This window comes from Arvicola amphibius, chromosome 18 (genome assembly GCF_903992535.2).
Source record: "Arvicola amphibius chromosome 18, mArvAmp1.2, whole genome shotgun sequence".
Taxonomy (NCBI): Eukaryota; Metazoa; Chordata; class Mammalia; order Rodentia; family Cricetidae; genus Arvicola; species Arvicola amphibius.
In genome coordinates, this window is record NC_052064.1 from 20,831,536 (window position 1) to 20,849,589 (window position 18,054).

Consider the following 18,054-nt stretch of genomic DNA (forward strand, 5'->3'; position numbering starts at 1 on the left):
CAATATATGCTCATCTATCTTTGCTATATCTGGGAAATTATCTTATCAAAGTTGAGCGAATGTTTTAGAGAAATCTTGGAGTCTGACATAATATACTGCTGAGGGAAGGATCTAGCTGTCTAAGACCTTGGAGTTATGCATTAATTCCTCAAAACCATTTATATCAAAGCCTTACAATGTTTCCAAACAATATCTTAGTCAACTGTTTGAATTTTGTATGGTGGCATTTCTTTAAAGAACAAAAAAGATCTTCATTGCGTTTACGCTTAAATGGCTTACACCTGGGACCAGGGAGCAAAACCCCCTAAGGGCAAGCATAGCAGAGACTGTCAGTTAATGAGCAAATATTCTGCACTTCTCTGCAAAGTCACCAGCACTCAAGCTAGACTTTGTGAGGGCCATTCCCACCACCCTATTTTCACGACCCGGAGAGAGCCCAGAGGAACTTGTCACACAGATCCTCGGGCTTTTCTCACATCCCATGTGAATGTCCCCTGAGGGTAGCCTTGGAAAACATATGTTGAAGGCATCAGAGCCATCTCAGCCTAGACGTCTGTATGGAGAGCCCCTCACCCACCCAGGACCACAGAAGAGATGGAAAGGAAGTTTCACAGGGTTAAGGCCCTGACAGCTTGAGATTCACTTACCACAGCATCATCTACAAATTTAACAAAATCCAAAGGGTTTTGTGTTCATGGAAAGCCCAAACAGTCTTAAACTAAAGCTCTAGATGGCCAGGTCTACTAAATTCAGGCATGTCCCACTCTTAGAATTCATTCAACAAGTTAATAAGCATTTGTAGAATAACCATTGTATTTGCTCCTCTGAAGATGGACAAAGAAAATGGCAATGTCTTGCATGACTTAGCTGGGAGAGGGACACATTTGCAAATTGAGACTTATTACAGACAAAGTCTTCTACTAAAACATACATACACACAGGACAAATTTCCTTAAAAAGCAAATCCCTTGGTCACAATTCATTTTTCTCTTCTTTTTTGGTCATTTCTAAGCTAGCATATAGAGCAGGTTTTATTGAGACATTTTCACATACATCTGCCACAGTGCCTGTTCTTATTTATCCCACTCCCCTCCACCCAGCTATTCTTCTGCTTCCTTGGTTATTATGCATTTCTTAGAGAGATTTAGTACATGTGTGTACATGTATGCTTAACCAACTTTCTTTTCCAATACTCAAGTTTATACCTATTCCCACGAATTATCTTCTGTTCCCTTTCTTTTTCTTTTCTTTTCAGTTTTCTGGATACAAGTCCATTAGCACAGAAGGCACTGGGCTTAAGAACTAAAAATCAATCATCTTTCTAAGGTGAATGGCTCAAATAACAAGAATGGCCATAAAGGCAGCAAATACCATGGCTCTAACAGGCTTTGTAACAATTCTTAATTTTGAAAGGTATTATTGAGCTTCTCAAAGAAAAAAATCTTAACCTTGAACATGCTTGAACTAAATATAAAGCAGTCAAGAGGGATAGAAAAACATTTACCTAAATCATAAGATCCTTTGGAGCTAGGGACCATCTTAAAATTCCTTTCCTTTTGTGTTAGCAGGGACACAGAGAGGAAAATGAAACAGACTCTCTACTCATTATGATGACTTCAGAAATCTGCGATCAGAGTTTACCCTGCTGGTTGAAACCAGATCTGACCTCTGGGATTTACTCAGAACCAAACTGTGGGTAGGATGTGGCCTGTCACTGACTCCCCTGGGACTTAAAGTCAGTCCTCCTTCAGCACTGAGGATTCTCTTAAAGAAAAGAGTGGTCTTATCTCCTGGAGAAGATTACTAATGACAATGACCTTATGCACTGCAAAGCTAAATAAGAAATTCTTCACAGGCCCAAACAGGCCACAGGCAGGAAGCGAAGGAAATGCAAGCCTAGCGTTCATTACCTCACTTGAGGGATCTGACCCTGCATCTGAACTGGAAGTTAAGCAAGACACCTGAGGCAGAGACCATGGTCCCCAAAGAGTGAAGGATTGCACATCTCCATCTGCTGGGGAACTTAAGGAACTGCCAAGATTAGAAGGCATGGCTCTGCTGAGTGCTTATCAGAAGGAAACTGAAAGAGAAAACCACCTCTCCTGGGACCTAAGAGAAGTGCCTGCTCCTGCCAACCACTGCAGGGCTTTTTATTTCTCAAAGGCTGAAAGGCAATGGTCTGCTGTTTTTGGCTGTTGTTTGTTCGGGTATATGAACAAAATATGGGTGTTTCATTGCAATCTTCTGTCCCTTAGTGAAGGTCATGCTTCAGGTGTACCCGAGAAAGAAGCTCTTTGTCTTGGAGGGCATAAAACCAGTGCCTGACTACAAGTAGGTATATCCAAGACTATAACTTAAAAACTCAGTGGGTCACAAAAGAAAAGGAACAGATATGAACAGGAGACAGCATTGTAGGATACAGCGAGATAAATGGGGGTGGTAGGAAGATCTGAGGTAGGGGATGTGTCCGAATTCATTGTGTACCCCTGTAAAAACCGCTGAGAAAAAAATATCTAAGGAAAGAGAGAATCAACAATCTAGAAAGATCATGCACTTCTTTCTCCCCAAGCTCAAGCATGAACTATTTCAAGAGCTAGATAAATCTATCCAAACCACCACCTCCTTGAGGGCTCCTTCCACAGCAATTATTACCATAAAACTCTGACCGTGTTCACTGGCTACCCCTCTGAAATATTAGCAAATCCAATTAGACCTCAGATCTGTTCTCTGGAAATAAATCTGCTACCTTATATAAGTGGGCTATTGATGGGGGGTGACTGTCAAATTCACCTGTGGGTTCTGTTATTGATTCATAAGTAATTTCCATCTAGCACCATTTTCCAGTCTCTCTGAAAGGTGTTTAGTCATCTTTATATCATTGTGTCTCTATACATCTCATAATAGAAAAAGCTGAAATGATTTTATCATGACACTATATATGACAGCTTGCAGTTAAAAGTCTCAGAAGTGGCACTAGCGAATGAATTTAGATGGGCTCGCTCATATATAGGTTTAAATAATTCACTTCCTCCAACCTTCTATTCCTTAGAAATCCTATACTCAATTTCAAATATATGAATATTAATCCTACTTTCCAATTGTTCTGGAGCACAAGATTTCATAAACTCAACCTTCACAGAATTAATAACATCACACATGGTTATGTTACCGTCTATAATGTCATTCTGGGTGTATTATCTTATTTGATACTCTAGTGAAATGTGTATTTGCTAGTATAGAGGACTTCTCAGTAACAAGAATGAACTTTTTATATTATCATTATTCAAAAAAGCAAATCAATTATCATCCCCAAGGGATACTCTTTTTTAATTTCTAGAAGTTCCCCTTCTTTTCCTCGAAGGCTTCTCTGAGCTGATAACTATAAATCGAGGTAGTCTCTCTCTCTCTCTCTCTCTCTCTCTCTCTCTCTCTCTCTCTCTCTCTCTCTTAATTTTAATTTTATCTGTGTTTTCTGATTTTTGTGTTTCCTATTGTTATTGTTTTTATTGAGCTATACATTTTTCTTCACTCCTCTTCTTCTCTCTCCCTCCCCTTCTTCCCTCTTCCATGACCCTCCCAATTCATGCTCCCAATTTACTCAGGAGATCTTATCTTTTTCTCCTTCCTATGTAGATCCATGTATGTCTCTCTTAATGTCCCCTTTGTTGTTTAGGTTCTCTGGGGTTGTGCCTGTAGGCTGCGCTCTCTCTCTCTCTCTCTCTCTCTCTCTCTCTCTCTCTCTCTCTCTCTCTCTCTCTCTCCCTCTTTCTCTGGAGACAGAGTTTCACTGCACTGTAGCTTTGGAGCCTGTCCTGGAACTAGCTCTTGTAGACCAGACTGGCCTTGAACTCACAGAGATCTGCCTGCCTTTGCCTTCGGAGTGCTGAGATTAAAGGTGTGCACCACCACCGCCCAGCAAGTCCTATCTCTTAAGAAAGCCTTTCACAGTGCTGCAGCTAGGTGTCCTTCAGAACCCCAAAGGTTCCATAGACCCTCCCCATAAATAAAACTATTTCCATGATAACAGAACACCTGACTTTTCTGTTTCCATTTTCCTCCCACCTGCTCAGTATTGCTCCAAGGCCAAAGGGGATGGCTGCCTTTGCTCCTGGTGTTCTCAGCCCTACATCCCCACACAATTGTAATACATAATCCAAAAATGATCAGTAGGCATTACCCACGTTGACAGTTCTTTAAATCTCTCAAAATATTCTCAGGACACAAAAGCCTTCCTGTCACCAAAGAGTCTGAGAAGGATTTCATGTTACCCTACCCCCCAACCTCCCCACCCCACCCCAAGACTCAGGGGTGTAATACAACTGTAAGACCCAGCCATGACAAGCTCAACAGAGGCCTGAGTCTCAGTAGCTTTCCCTAAGACAATACCTGGTTGCAACAAAGACCACAAACTGAGACCACCTAGGCACCACCTAGGAACAGACCACCCAAACGAAATTCCTAACGTTCCAACCATTGTAGACAGGACCACCTGCAAGCACACACCCATCATTTTCTTCACCAGGACACCCCTAGACAAATGTCAGCCAATCAGGATTGACCCCATCACCCCATACCCTGCTAATGTAACTTTTCTGGGTTTTGTCTTTAAATAATACCCTCTAAAAGGGTGGGGTACCTCCTCTCACTGCACTGATGAGGTCCCTGTTGGCTTGTATCGTGAACACAATAAACCTTGCTTTTTACATTTCGGTGAGTTGGTCTCCCTGGTACACAACAGTCTATTTCCTTCCCAGGCACCAGCAGTCGGCCCAGTATGGAGGGTGGAGGAGAGGGATATTGTCTTCGTCTGTTTCTTCTTGTTATTACAGAAACCACAGACCAGGTATTTCATAAAAAAAAAAAAAAAAAAAAAAAGAAATGCTCATCCCCTATGACAGTGAAGGCTGAGGAGTCCAAGTATGCACGACTGATATCTGTGGACTTTGTGTCATGTCACAACATCGTAGATGCATCACACAATGACAGCATTAGGCTATGTCTGCTTGGGGAAACTGTTCGGATAAAGCCACCAACCCCTACATGGGGTCACACCCTCAGGACTTCGTGGAACCTTAACCTCCCCAAGTCTCTACCTCCAAACACCATCAGCATCTGAAACTAGTGATTTGGTTCCAGCAAGAGTTTTAGAGGCAGCCAGCTTCCTTATCCAGCATTTACTCAGCACGGAAGATGCTCAATGCTTCAACAATCACCAAGGAAGGAAGAAGCAAAGAAAACATGGCAGGCTTATCCTGGATCAACAAGCTTCCTTCATGTCTTCAGCCAAGGCAGATGTTTTCATGAACAAAACAGGCAACACAGTTGCACAATATCTCAGTGTGTTCAGAAGAAGGTGAAGGCAATTATCTCGCATCTCCCAACTACCACAAGGGCTAGTCCACACTCAGCTGACATCTTCCCATGGTTTACTAAAAGTTATCTGCACTTAGAATCGTCCTTGACCGCCCCACACAAATTTTAGGGACTGTGGGAATAACCTGCTTAGCTGTGGCACACATAAGCCTACATGTTTAAAACTGTTTGCCTCAAAATAATTGAGAAACAGAATGAAAACAAAATACAGTGAATGTTCGTCAAAATTAGTATAGTAGTATTGGCTAAACGGGCACTTTGTTTATAAATTTGAGCAGCCTTTGTTTGATCAGTGTTAAGAGCCAATTAATCATAATACATTGTGCCATAGACAAATGCTTTTTACCTTTTCAGATGAGCAAGGTCCAAGTTGACTGAAAGAAATTACCATTTCTTAAAGAATTATCTTTACTACCTTTTATTTGTGTATCTGTTATGAGTGCAGTGCCGGTGAATGCCAGAAGAGGGCATCAGATCCCCGGCTGCTAGAGTTCTATGTGGTGGTGGGCTGAGCTACATGGGTAACTGGGAACTGAACTCTAGACCTCAGCAAGGGCAAGCAACCATGTTTTTAATCACTGGCCCATCTTTCCCACCCAGGAATTAACATTTCTGTCTGAACTGACTCATCTGGGTCAGGTAACAAATTTATCTGTCAACGGTGAAAAGACCCAGTGACCTACCAGCTTAAAGATACAAACTGTATCATTTTGTTTTCCAAATAACAAGCATTGATTGCCATGCTGAAAGGTCGCTTGTCATCATTTCAGTTGTTGACCTACTGGCAAATTGCATCCTGTCAGTCCACAGTAACTCCAGAAAGAGAGAGACCCTTTGTTTGTGGAGAATAATTAGGGAGGCAGGAGCAGTTTCAAAAGGTGTGAGAGCCCAGGATGGTTCCTAAGTTCCACAGAGAGGCAAGGAACAAACAAACACCCTGAGAAGAAATGAAAAGACGGAGATTTTATAATTACCCAAGACCACTACCAGAAGCCCCTTTATCTATAATTAAAAGCCTGGGACCAAACACAACCTAGAGCTTCAAGTCTATCAGTAAGGATTTCAGCAATGTGCACATTCTCTACAATCCACAGTGTAGAAAAGACAGACCTTTCAAGTTCTTTAAGAGGAATAAGAAAACGCAATGAAAAATAACACCGGGCTGGAGAGATGGTTCACTCAGATCCGAGTTTGGATCCCCAGCAGGCATGTAAAATCCAGGGAATGATGTCATCCATTTGTAATCCCAGCAACAGGGATAATGAGGAAGCAAAAAACCCTCTAGGATTGCTGGTCAGTGAAATCCCTGAGCTCCAGGCTCAGTAAGAGCCTCTCAAAAAGCAAGGTGGAAAACTGCTTAAGGAAGACACCTACAGTCAAGTTCATGTCCTTACACAAACCCACACACATGTGCATGTGCACCTCCTCCACCCCCATGAACACATGTACAACACACACATGCACAGCGACAGCAACAGTCCTATACTGGAAAAACCAAAGCACACAACTAAGGACCAACCACTTGAAACACAAATTTCACTGACATCATCCTAAAAGAGCCGCTCACCATATTAATATGCTACCCCAGGTAGCTGACACAGGCATTTACTGCCACACAATCAGTGGTTCGAGTTTGTCCACCCACCAGATCGAGGCACTATGATTGTCCGGCAGAAAACTAATTAAAGAGACATATTTATTTCTCTTTCTGCCACTTAAGCTTCGAAATACTGCATTAAAATATAATTTGTCACAATCCCAAATAAAGTATCGGGTAACTAGGCATTAAAGTCCACTTATTTAAAATAATGATCTGCAAAATCGCATCCTAGAGTTTTCTAGGAAACAGACAGAAACTTTCCTATACTTGGTCTCTTGCTATGAAGAGGACATAAACACAAATTAAAAAAAAAAAAAAAAAAAAAAAAACTTACTAACCCCTTTTTACACACCTCTTTACCATGCCAGTCAGCCATGGAGATATCTACCCATAGGACACAGAGTTACACTTGCTACGTCCACCGAGGCCCAAGACCACACCATGAAGGACTTGGCCTAGTTTAGAAAGTCCTAGAATTATACGGCTGAAATTAGTTGCTCCAAATTGGTGTTACATAAACCCCTGGGCTCCAAGGAGCCTCTCCAGCAAGGACCAAGAACCATCACAGCATGCTGAGAGAAGGAAGCCAGGGCTGGGTCTGCGTCGTATGAAATGGAAGTTTCTTCTGAGCAATTTGACAGTGTTTGCCTAAATGTATCAGTGGGTAAAAATCGGGCCGCCACGGCGTACTGTCAGTCCATCCCAGGCACGTGTTCTTTTCTTCCCCGCATCTGCACTGCGAATTTTGCTTACCTCAGGAGTTCAAAAGAGCTGAAAAGTCAAGTAATGACACTTATCTATACTCCACCTTGCTCTAATAATTGCTAAGATGTTCGTATTTGCATGTCTGCTGTACACATGCGCACGCACACACACACACACACACACACACACACTTTTTCACTTATTTTCTATCTGCAGACATCAACACTTCTGATCCTTGAACATTTTGGCATAACGTTCGCTAAAATCAAGGAAATCTTGCATATTCACATGCTTCTTTAGTATTTATTTACCAATCATAGCTCCTTATGACATATCCATGCACTCACTACAATCTGAGTTCAGACAGGGGCGGAGCCTCTGCAGATAAAGCACTTGCTCTGCCATCCTGACAACGTGAGCTCAGATCCCATCCCGGGGACCCGAAGGTCAATGTGTCACCTGGAGTTCCAGCACTCCGTTGGCAGAGGAGACTTTCTGTGAGGGTCCACTACCCACCCCAGCATCTACTGATGGAGGACTCTCATTGGTTAATAAAGAAACTGCCTTGGATTTCTGATAGGGTAGGATTTAGATAGGTGGAGTAGACAGAACAGAATGCTGAGAAGAAGGGAAGTTAGTCAGATGCCATGCCTCTCCTCTCTGAGACAGACACCATGGAGCCAGCCACCAGGTCATACATGCTGAATCTTTCCCAGTAAGCCACCATCTCGTGGTGGCATACAGATTATTAGGTATGGGTTAGTCAAGATGTGAGAGTTAGCCAATAAGAGGCTGAAACTAATGGGCCAGGCAGTGTTTAAATGAATATAATTTGTGTGTTGTTATTTCAGGTTTAAGGCTAGCCGGAGCCAGACAGGACGAGAAGCAGGCCTGCCCACAGCTCACTACAATCTACAGCAGCCGACAGGAGTAGCCCTGTCTAACATGGCAGAGAGACAGGACCAATGCCCAACATATCTGCACACACTGTACATGCATGTGGACATACATATCTACACATGTACCACACACATAGGAGTCAAATCATCTTCTCTTTCTATAGGGGCTCAGCATTTTCTTAGCTAGATGGGGAATGACTTACATGAGGGCCTGGGTTCAAATCCCAGCACTCACTGGGCGCATGGATGTGGGTCCCAGGGACTTGATGGCTAGCCCATCTAGCCAACATGATATGGTGAGGTTGGTGAGGTTCAAGTTCAGTGATAAACTCAAAAGGGGGTGGGGAGGATCCTAGAACATACCTGCCCTCAATCTCTGGCTTTCACATGCACACTCGTGGGTATGCACACACCCATGCACTCAAGAAACGCTCCTTTGCACACACACATCCCACATACCTGTGTGCACACACATGCCTTTTCCTGAGGCCCCCATTTCTACTCCTGAAGATGCATGGCTGTCACTCACATCGGCTGCAGCTCTGAGGCAGGCTGAGCATGCTTGTGTTCTGTCTCAGCACTTCCGCTGTGTAATGTTCCAGCCCCAGTCTTGTGTCCGGGACCGTCCTGGCAGACACGGCCCTTTTTCTCAATGCCTAGCCTCTAGCAGACAGCACCCATGTCAGACTCAGGGCAGCTCAACGGCCACATCACTTCCTCAATACTGGGCCACCTGGGTACAAGGCCAGTCACTACAGACTCAGTACCTGGTGCTTTATGCACGATGTGAAGGAGTGAGCCTCACTCTGCACTGATTTAAAGTTGAGAATAAAACAAACCTAGCATTTCTCATTTAAAGGCTTTTAACACTTTTATAACCTAGGCCACGGGAAGTCCTGAAGACACTTCTGAGGGAAATGACCTCTGACACAGGCAGCAGGATGTGAGACTCGAGCCTCAGGCCACCCGGAATGTCCATGGCAACCCTCGCTTTGGCTGTGTGAGGACTTTCCAAGTCTGGGCTCTGCCCATGCAGAGCAATACCCTCCCCACCCCAAGCCTGTGTGATCACGCACATGTATGCACAGAGACCCTGCTACTGACCAGCTAACTTTTCTAGGTCTGGAGGCACGCATCTAGGCCCCTGGCTTCCACATCTTGAGGACATGGTTTTGCAATTTGCTCAACCCCTAGTTTGTGCTGTTTGTCAGGAATCCACTCTGCAGATGAGGGCGCTGATCCTGGGTCAGTCCTGTTCCCCAAAACTTACAGACCATGCAGGTTCTTCGCCTGTATAAGCTAGTCACACTTGGCATCAGCCTTTTCCTGTGGAGTCTAGTTGTGAGGTACAGAGGATCCTAAGACTATCCAAATTCTCAGTGTGCTGTTCCAGAGCCAAGTGTACCACCCATGGCCCCATTTAATCTGTCTGGTCCTTGTGTCTCTCATTCTCTCATTCCTCAGATGCTAAGCTAGTTGCATTGACACCATCTGCCACATTTGACTTCTCTGTTTATTCTACTACTTGGCCTCGCGTCTCTCGTATAGTATCATCTTGTGTGATTTTACAGGAAATTAGACAAGGAGTAAAACTGTTATGGTGTATATTTATACACACAGACTGATTTGGATACTTCTCAGTAAATATGTTAAAAGGGCTTAACCACTATTCGTATGTCTTCTAAGTTTCTGAGTAGCCAAGACAGGAATTTAGAGGAAATTTAAAGGAAAACACCCGTTGACTGCTAAGACCGGAGTCAGTGGTCAGAGACAATACAATGGCGTCCACTGGCTCTGATTAGTTACCAGCCACAGCTGGAGCAGTGCTGGAAAGAGTGTCCGTCTTACTCTCCAAAGCTTCTGCATACAGAGCCACCCAAAGCACCACACAGAAGGACGTTGTCTGAGCTGCTTTTCCCACGGCAACCTAAGGGAGAAAGGCTTTATACACTGGTTCCCAGAGTTCCAAGAGGCAAGTTTCAGACGTGAGTACATATCCTGAAATAACGGCAGGAACCAGGAAGATAAAATAGAGCCATTGCTGGGGTGGAGGCAGAGAATCGCAGGGTACAAGTAATCTATGGGGGGAATGCGAAAAATGGGGGGAGGCTCTAATTAGGGATGACGGGGGGGAGATGAATTCAGAAGAGGGAGGGTAAAAAAAAAACAGTAAGGAAACATGGAAAAGTTAGAAGAAACTATTACCTACCTAAAATATCTATAGTAAAGGTAAGTCAGCCATAAATATACATATATACTTTAGATTAACTGTTCCCATCTAGGCTGACAATGCTCCCTTCAAGAGTCAAAGACCATCTACAAAAACCTAACACCAGGCATGAGAAGTCTTTTAGGTTGCTAGTTATGGCTGTCCAAGAGACTCCCCAAAACATTACAAACTACGGCTGTTGTCCTTGGTTGACTCCAGAAGTAGAAGGTAAGTCTCTAGTAAGACACCAGGCACTTTCAGATACAGGTGCCAGATGCTATTTCTACTGGAACTGATTTGAAATCCTACTCCCTGAGGTCTAACTTTCTTAATATAAAGAGACTCCATGCAAGTTCTGAAAGAGGGAACAACCAACAGCCCTACCCAGATATGACATCTATGAACCACAGTAACAGCTAGCATGACATGCATATCTTGACGGTAACCAGCAGCTAACTGGATTTAAAACCTGTTCAACAGGAGGGAAACAGCGCCTGGTACTGGGAACCTAACGGATTACTCAGGGCTAGTGAAGCCATGGTGGAGGAGAAACTACCTTTACTAGGCCAGTATAATCCCTAACTACCTTCTCAAGGTTTGTTCTCATACCCACAAATAAATACAGTCCTCACCCCTCATCAAGGAGACTTCTCTTTGTAACAGAAGAAGACCAATCCAGAAAACCACAACCAATCAAAATGCAGAGTTGAGGTGCCTCATCCCAAGGATACATCGACAAATGGACCCCTGCATCCAAGGTTCAAGGATCATGCAGGAAAAGAGGCAGAAAGACTGTAAGAGCCAAAGGAACAGGTAATTTGCTGTGAAACTGTCTCTCATAGGAATGTCAGAAGCTACACTGCTGGGTGATGTTTTACTCTTTTCTCTTTTTGAGGGGTCCACCACCCAGCTCCCAAATAAATCATACATGGAGGCTTATTCTTAGTTACAAATGCCCGGCCTTAGCTTGGCTTGTTTCTTGCCAGCTTTTCTTAACTTAGATCATCCTGACTACCTTCTGCCTCTGGACTATTATCTTTATTTCTGTGTACTTTTCTGTACTTCTTTCTTGTGACTTGCTGTGTAGCTGGGTGCCTGGCCCCTGACATCCTCCTCTCCTTGTTCTCTTGTTTCTCTTTCTTCCTTGTTTCTCCTTCTATTTATCCTCTCTGCCCGCCAGCCCCACCTACACGTGCTCCTGCCTTGCTATTGACCATTCAGCTCTTTATTAAACTATCAGGTGTTTTAGATGGGTAAAGAATCACAGGTTTACAGAATTAAACAAATGCGGCATAAACAAAAGTCACACACCTTACAATAATCGTCCCCAACACTAAACCCATAAAGTCTCACCCATGTGAGTACCTAAGCATGACCTGAACGAGAACACAGACATGCTAAGGTGGACGGGGTGAAGACTATAAGGCTTTAACCCTACACACAGGCAACCAAAGAATTCTGGGAGTCGGAGAAGAAATAGTCTTTCCCAGGGAAGAGAACACTAATTAGTTTTCCAGTACCAAGTGATCAGCCCCCAAACACACACATAACATTATCTAGACTGAGAAGAGTATACTTATGCATTTAAGAATACACACACACACACACACACACACGCACACACACTTCCAGCACCAACACCCACATATACTTATGCATTTATACGCACACACATAAACACATATTATCAGCACCAACACCCACATACACTTATGTATTTATACACACACACATTACCAGCACCAACTCCCACATATACTTATGTATACACACACACACACACACACACACACACACACACACACACACATCACCACCACCAATACCACCACCAGCAGCACTAGGACTACCCAACAACAATAATTATTAGTGAAAAAAAGAGGCCAAGAATTTGAAAGAGAACGAGGCCCTCCTCCTATGTGAAAAGGTTTGGAGGAAGGAAAGGGAAGGAAGAAATGATAAAATAAAATAATTAAAAAAATAAAAGAAATTACTTTTTAAATGGTCAAAATGGTTAATTTGGTGCCTTTTATATTTTATCATAATTTTTAGTTGGGCATAAATCCAAATCATGCATAATTGAAGAACTAAGCAACTCTTATTTCTTTTCTAATTAATGAGAAATATGAGCCACCGCCTGCAGGCATATATATCCAGAAACCTCATCTAGCCTGAGCTGTTACAAGTTAGACACACACCCTCCCACAGCCAGTAGGGCTGTCACGGAGGGACCACTATCACACCACATGGAAATGAGGTTCGCAGAACCAGGAGGTCCCCACAGGTCCCCCGATCTAAACTGCCTGACTGTGTTCACTGTCATCTCAAACTGCTCCTCTAGACTCTGTTAACTCAGAAACAGCTGACAGGATATGGCCCTGGTCACTGCACCTCACTGCTCACGCTTCACAGAGGAAACCCATCCGAATTCCCTCCTGGGGAGGATCCCATGAGGGAGGAAGAATCTTTGGAATCCACAGGAAGGAAGACTTAAATGGGACAGTCAAGGACAAACAAAACCTTTTTTCGTGTCTTAAGTGAAGTGACCAAAATATGCAGACCCAACTAAAATAATCCCAAATCCAAGGCCCACACTATCACATGTTTTAGGATAAAGTTAAAACTGGAAACATGGTCAATGGTTGATGGGAGTATTTACCCCGACTCTTACCACCAACACTAACAAAGCGTCACTACCTCTCAAAGACCTCTTGCAGACCTTTAGAATCTATGAAAAAAGCTCACAAGGATATTTGAGTTCTATTCTTCACTTTGTGTCATTTACAAAAGACAGCAGGAAGTTGGCATTAGCTAGTTTAGGGCAAGCAAAGCGATGCAGTCATACTAAACTCAGGGAGCAGGAGGGCAGTGGGGAGGGGAGAATTGGAGGGAGGGTTGGAGGAGGAAGAGAGGGGACGATGTGGGTGAGGACAAGGAGAAGGGAGCAGAGGAGGAGAGAAGGGAGGACAAAGAGGAGGAAGAGAAAGGTAAGAGGAGGAGGAAAGGTTCAAGAGGAGCAGGAGGAGGAGGAAGATGGGGGAAGGGAAAAGAAATGGGAGGACGAAGAAGGAAGAGGAAAGGAGCCAGAGAAGGAAGAGGAGGAACAGCAGGAGGAGGGCCGCATTTCTTAAAGGCAATGCTGCATTAGGAATGAGTCTGAGGTTCTGCTATGGACTACAGGTTTTCCCCTGGTCAGTTTCTAAGACAGGTTTTCATATCTCATAGTTTCTGGGGTCCTGTATAATCTGTCACCCTGCAAAGAACACCTCTTTGCTCCCTCATAGTTTCCAGGGTCCTATAATCTGTCACCCTGCAAAGGATGCCTCTTTGCTCCTGTCCCCAACTCACCTGGATCCCTCAGCCTCCATGGCTTCCTGGCCCTGCCTTGATATAGATCTCTACCCAGCAAAATGGGCACCATCTGCCATTTCCATCGTAACTCAAACTCCTGACTTTAAGCTTTGTTCTTGGGCTTAAGTACTGCCAACCATTAGATATGTTCTCACACTTACTGGTTAAATGCCTGCCTCTTTCATGGGTTAAAATCACCAGGAAGAAGGACTCAGCTTCTTTTGCGGCATACACAGGGTCAAGCCCATGGGAGTTACTGCACACAGAAATTCAACTGCCCTTCACTATCAACACAGGAATTTGTTCCAGGACCCCTGGTGATACCCAAATCACTGATGTTCAAGTCCTTTATACCGAGTGTTAGAATATTCACTATGTGCCTTATTTTTATGCCATGTGTTTATGTCAACCCTGAACGAGCTATCATAACCAACACCATGTAGTGTTACATGAACAGTTAGGCTTTATTGTTAAAAAGAAGTGAGAGGAAAGGCAACTGTGTGAGGCCAGCAGAGAGAGTTCTTTCTGAACACCATCTGTCTGCGATGCGTTGAACCCACAAACATGGAGCCCAAAGATATGGCAGGCTGATCATATAACATGAGGACATTATAAAACCAAGAGCTTAAGTACTTACATAAGAGTCTTATAAAGGGACAGGGCATTGGCTGGCACTTGCAGGGTGTGCGGGTGGCCCCCTAGAAGGCAGTCTTCATGACCATTCAAAGATGCTAGAAATGCCACCAAGATTGAACACCAACAACCTCACCGCATACTTGCCCTTACGAGGTCATCCAAGGACAGTCAGAAAAGCAAAATAGAAGGCTGTTCTTCCCACAGGATCTACTTCTCAGAACTCCTGCTTCCTGGGGTGAAGACCACAGACACTGCCAGCCAGTCTCTTGGGGCCACCCCAAGGGTCAATGGCACAGAGCTAGGAGGGCATGTGTGTCAACTGCTAGTGTCATCTTTCTGTCTGAGATAATGCTGTCTCGGAGACAGGCTGATCAGTGAGCACAGCCACTCACCTGTGATTCAGACCCTCTTCTCCCTTTTCTGTAGTCTGTTCTGTTTTGTTTATGGGGCCAAACATACAGGAAAGCTAAGCCCAGCTTCCTGCTGCTGAGTGCTAAGTCGGACGAACTGAATGTGACATCAGCATTTAAATATTTACCACCCCACAAGACAAGAGCAAACACACTTTACAGCGTCTGACCTTTGACCCGTCTAGAACGGGAGGACACTCTGGGAAAATCTCTCACACAGGGAGGATTTCTGGGCATCAGCAACAATGCCCGGCACGTGGCAGGTGTTAAATCAACACTGTGTAGAGGGGCAGCTGATTGAAGAATTGATGAGACAACTAAACAAATGTTTGAATATTTTCTGACAAAAGAAAAATATTTCTTACTGTGTCCACACCGTGACTTAAGAGGAAAGTCGGCCTTTCCAAGACCACAGCTGTTCTCTTCTTTACTCCCCAAACACCGCAGGGGGCTCAGAGTGCAAATAAACGGGGAGGCCATCCCCCAGCACGTGCAAAACATGCCTGATAAGTGTGCCCAAAGAGAAAACGTCAATTACCCTGCCAGCCCGTCATCCTCCCCAATGCGCAGTGTGATGATCAACACACACACACACAGTCATTTTTCCATTTTCCGGGTCATCGCACCAAGAGTGTCTATCGCTGCTCTGCCAGGCTGCTCTGCCAGGCACTCCGTCTCCGCCTTCAGTTGGACATCGTGGCCCGGAATTAGTCCTTAGTCACTGTACCTCCCTGCAGAGAAGTCACAACATCTCCCCAACATGTAAAGCTAAGACAAGGATGGAAAGCCATGCTCATAGGGAAGTGGGAATGGGGTTACCTACCCCCGAAAATAGGGTCCAAGTCTATTTCATAATATGCTTTTAGAGGTATAGTATCTTAAACGTGTGTGTGTGTGTGTACACACGTGCGCATGTGCTTGCTTTTGAGTTTTGATTGCATGCATCTGTGAAGGTCAAAAGTGAGTATCAGATCCATCCCCTGGAGTGAATGCCACCAAAAGGTGCTGGGGACTGAACCCAGGTCCTCTGCAAGGGTAACACATGCTGTTAACCACTGAGTCATCTCTTAATTGTCTTCAATGTCAATCTTAAAGACTGGTCTCATGGTACAGGCCTCCTAAGGATGCTAAGGCAGGGGGATCACAAGTTCAGGTTTTACACGGAGCTACAGAGTGAGTTCAAGGTCAGCTGGGATAGTTTACTGAGACCTAGTTTCAAAATAAAAGGATAAAACTGGTGAGAACTAAAGCTCATGGGTAGAACATTTGCCTAGCGTGAGTAAGACCTGAAGTACTGCAAAAAAAAGTATTGAAATTAAGTTTAGAACTAGAGTACTAAGTTACAAATATCATACAAGAGCAAAAGGCAGAAAAAACATGGAACACTGCCCTGCCCAGGTACATGATACGTGGTCATGAAACACTTAGAGCGACTCTATCATACTTGCAAGACAGGATGGGGTCTGTCGGGGGCTAACCAGTTCCGCCAGACTCCTATTCTGATTTGGCTCCAAGTTCCCATGCTCAGAGCAGCAATCCTTATGGTAAAAACTAAAAGTCCCCTCGGTGCTCATGAAAACGATCAATGCATAAGAAACAAGCCACACACTTCACAATGAAAGAAACTCGGTTTCACTGTCATTGCGCCCTGAAGAAAACCATTGCGGCACAGGGCGTACTACAGAAGCACAGAGTTCAAATATGCAAAGTTGCGCGATGTTTGGCATTCATTCGTCTCAAGCATGCAGTTCCAGAGCTACACAATCAGCTCAAAGGAGTGATCAAGTCAGCGTGGACAAAGCTCCAGACTGTGATGGCTTTTTGTAATGCGGTTGTAAATAGCCTGCAATGTATCAAGGAGCAAATCGTACCTATGGCTCCAGACAGGACAGAATAAGATAAAAGACGAAAACCGGCCAACATTCTAGGATTTAATCATTTTGAAGCTCACTTTGATGGGTTATTTGCTAACAAGAATCACAGTAGTGCAACCTAGACTGTGCACTAGACGATGAAGGAGAAAGACGACAATGATCAGACACCCACATGAACAGGAAGGGAAAAGAAATGTGAAAAAGTTCTACTGGTTAATAATTAGAATGTGAGTACAGAAAGAAAAAGAAAAAACCATAAGCCAAGGTCCAAAACAACACTCAGCTCAAGGCTGATACCAAACAGCCTCTCATGGGAGTGCTCACTTCCCCAGGAACGGTCAGCGAGAAGGCTGTGCCTCTGCACAGCACCAAGTCTCCATCCCAACCACCGAAGAGACTGCACAGCTTACACTACGGCACACCGCTCATCTGAATGGCCAGAGGTTCGTGCCAATAAAATTCCATGGGCACGGACAATTGACATTTTCATCTCACAAAACACAAAAGTTTTCAATCCCAATCACTTAAAAATGGAGACACCACTCCTAGCTTCCAAGCCATATCAAAGCAGGCAGTGGGCTGGATTTGGCCAGCAGGGTGACTGTTTTATCTGAATGGATACAGCACCAACCTATATATAGCAGGCCAAGTAGCACACACATGAAAACAAATCCAATACTCTTATTAAATAAAGACATACACAACGCAACCCCCAAAAGCCATATGGATCTCTCTGCCGTCCATTGACCATAAGAATTTTAATAGCTTTTTTCTTGTATTTACATATTTATTATTGTGTATGACATGTATGGGACTCTGTGTGTGTGTATGTGTGCACAAGCATGCATACACATGTGTAAACTTGAGTTTGGATCCTACAATGAGAGATGCAAGGACAATATTGATTCTCTCCTTCTATCTTGTGGATCTGGGTATCGAACTCATGTCATCAGGCTTGGTGGCAAGCCTCTTTTCATCAAGTGAGTTGCTTACCTTG

General features: G+C 44.1%; 1 protein-coding gene across 1 annotated transcript in view; it reads right to left on the reverse strand.

Moving 5' to 3' along the window:
- Ptprm (protein tyrosine phosphatase receptor type M) overlaps positions 1 to 18,054 on the reverse strand; it is a 670,047-nt gene that overhangs the window by 488,784 nt on the left and 163,209 nt on the right. The window lies entirely within an intron of this gene.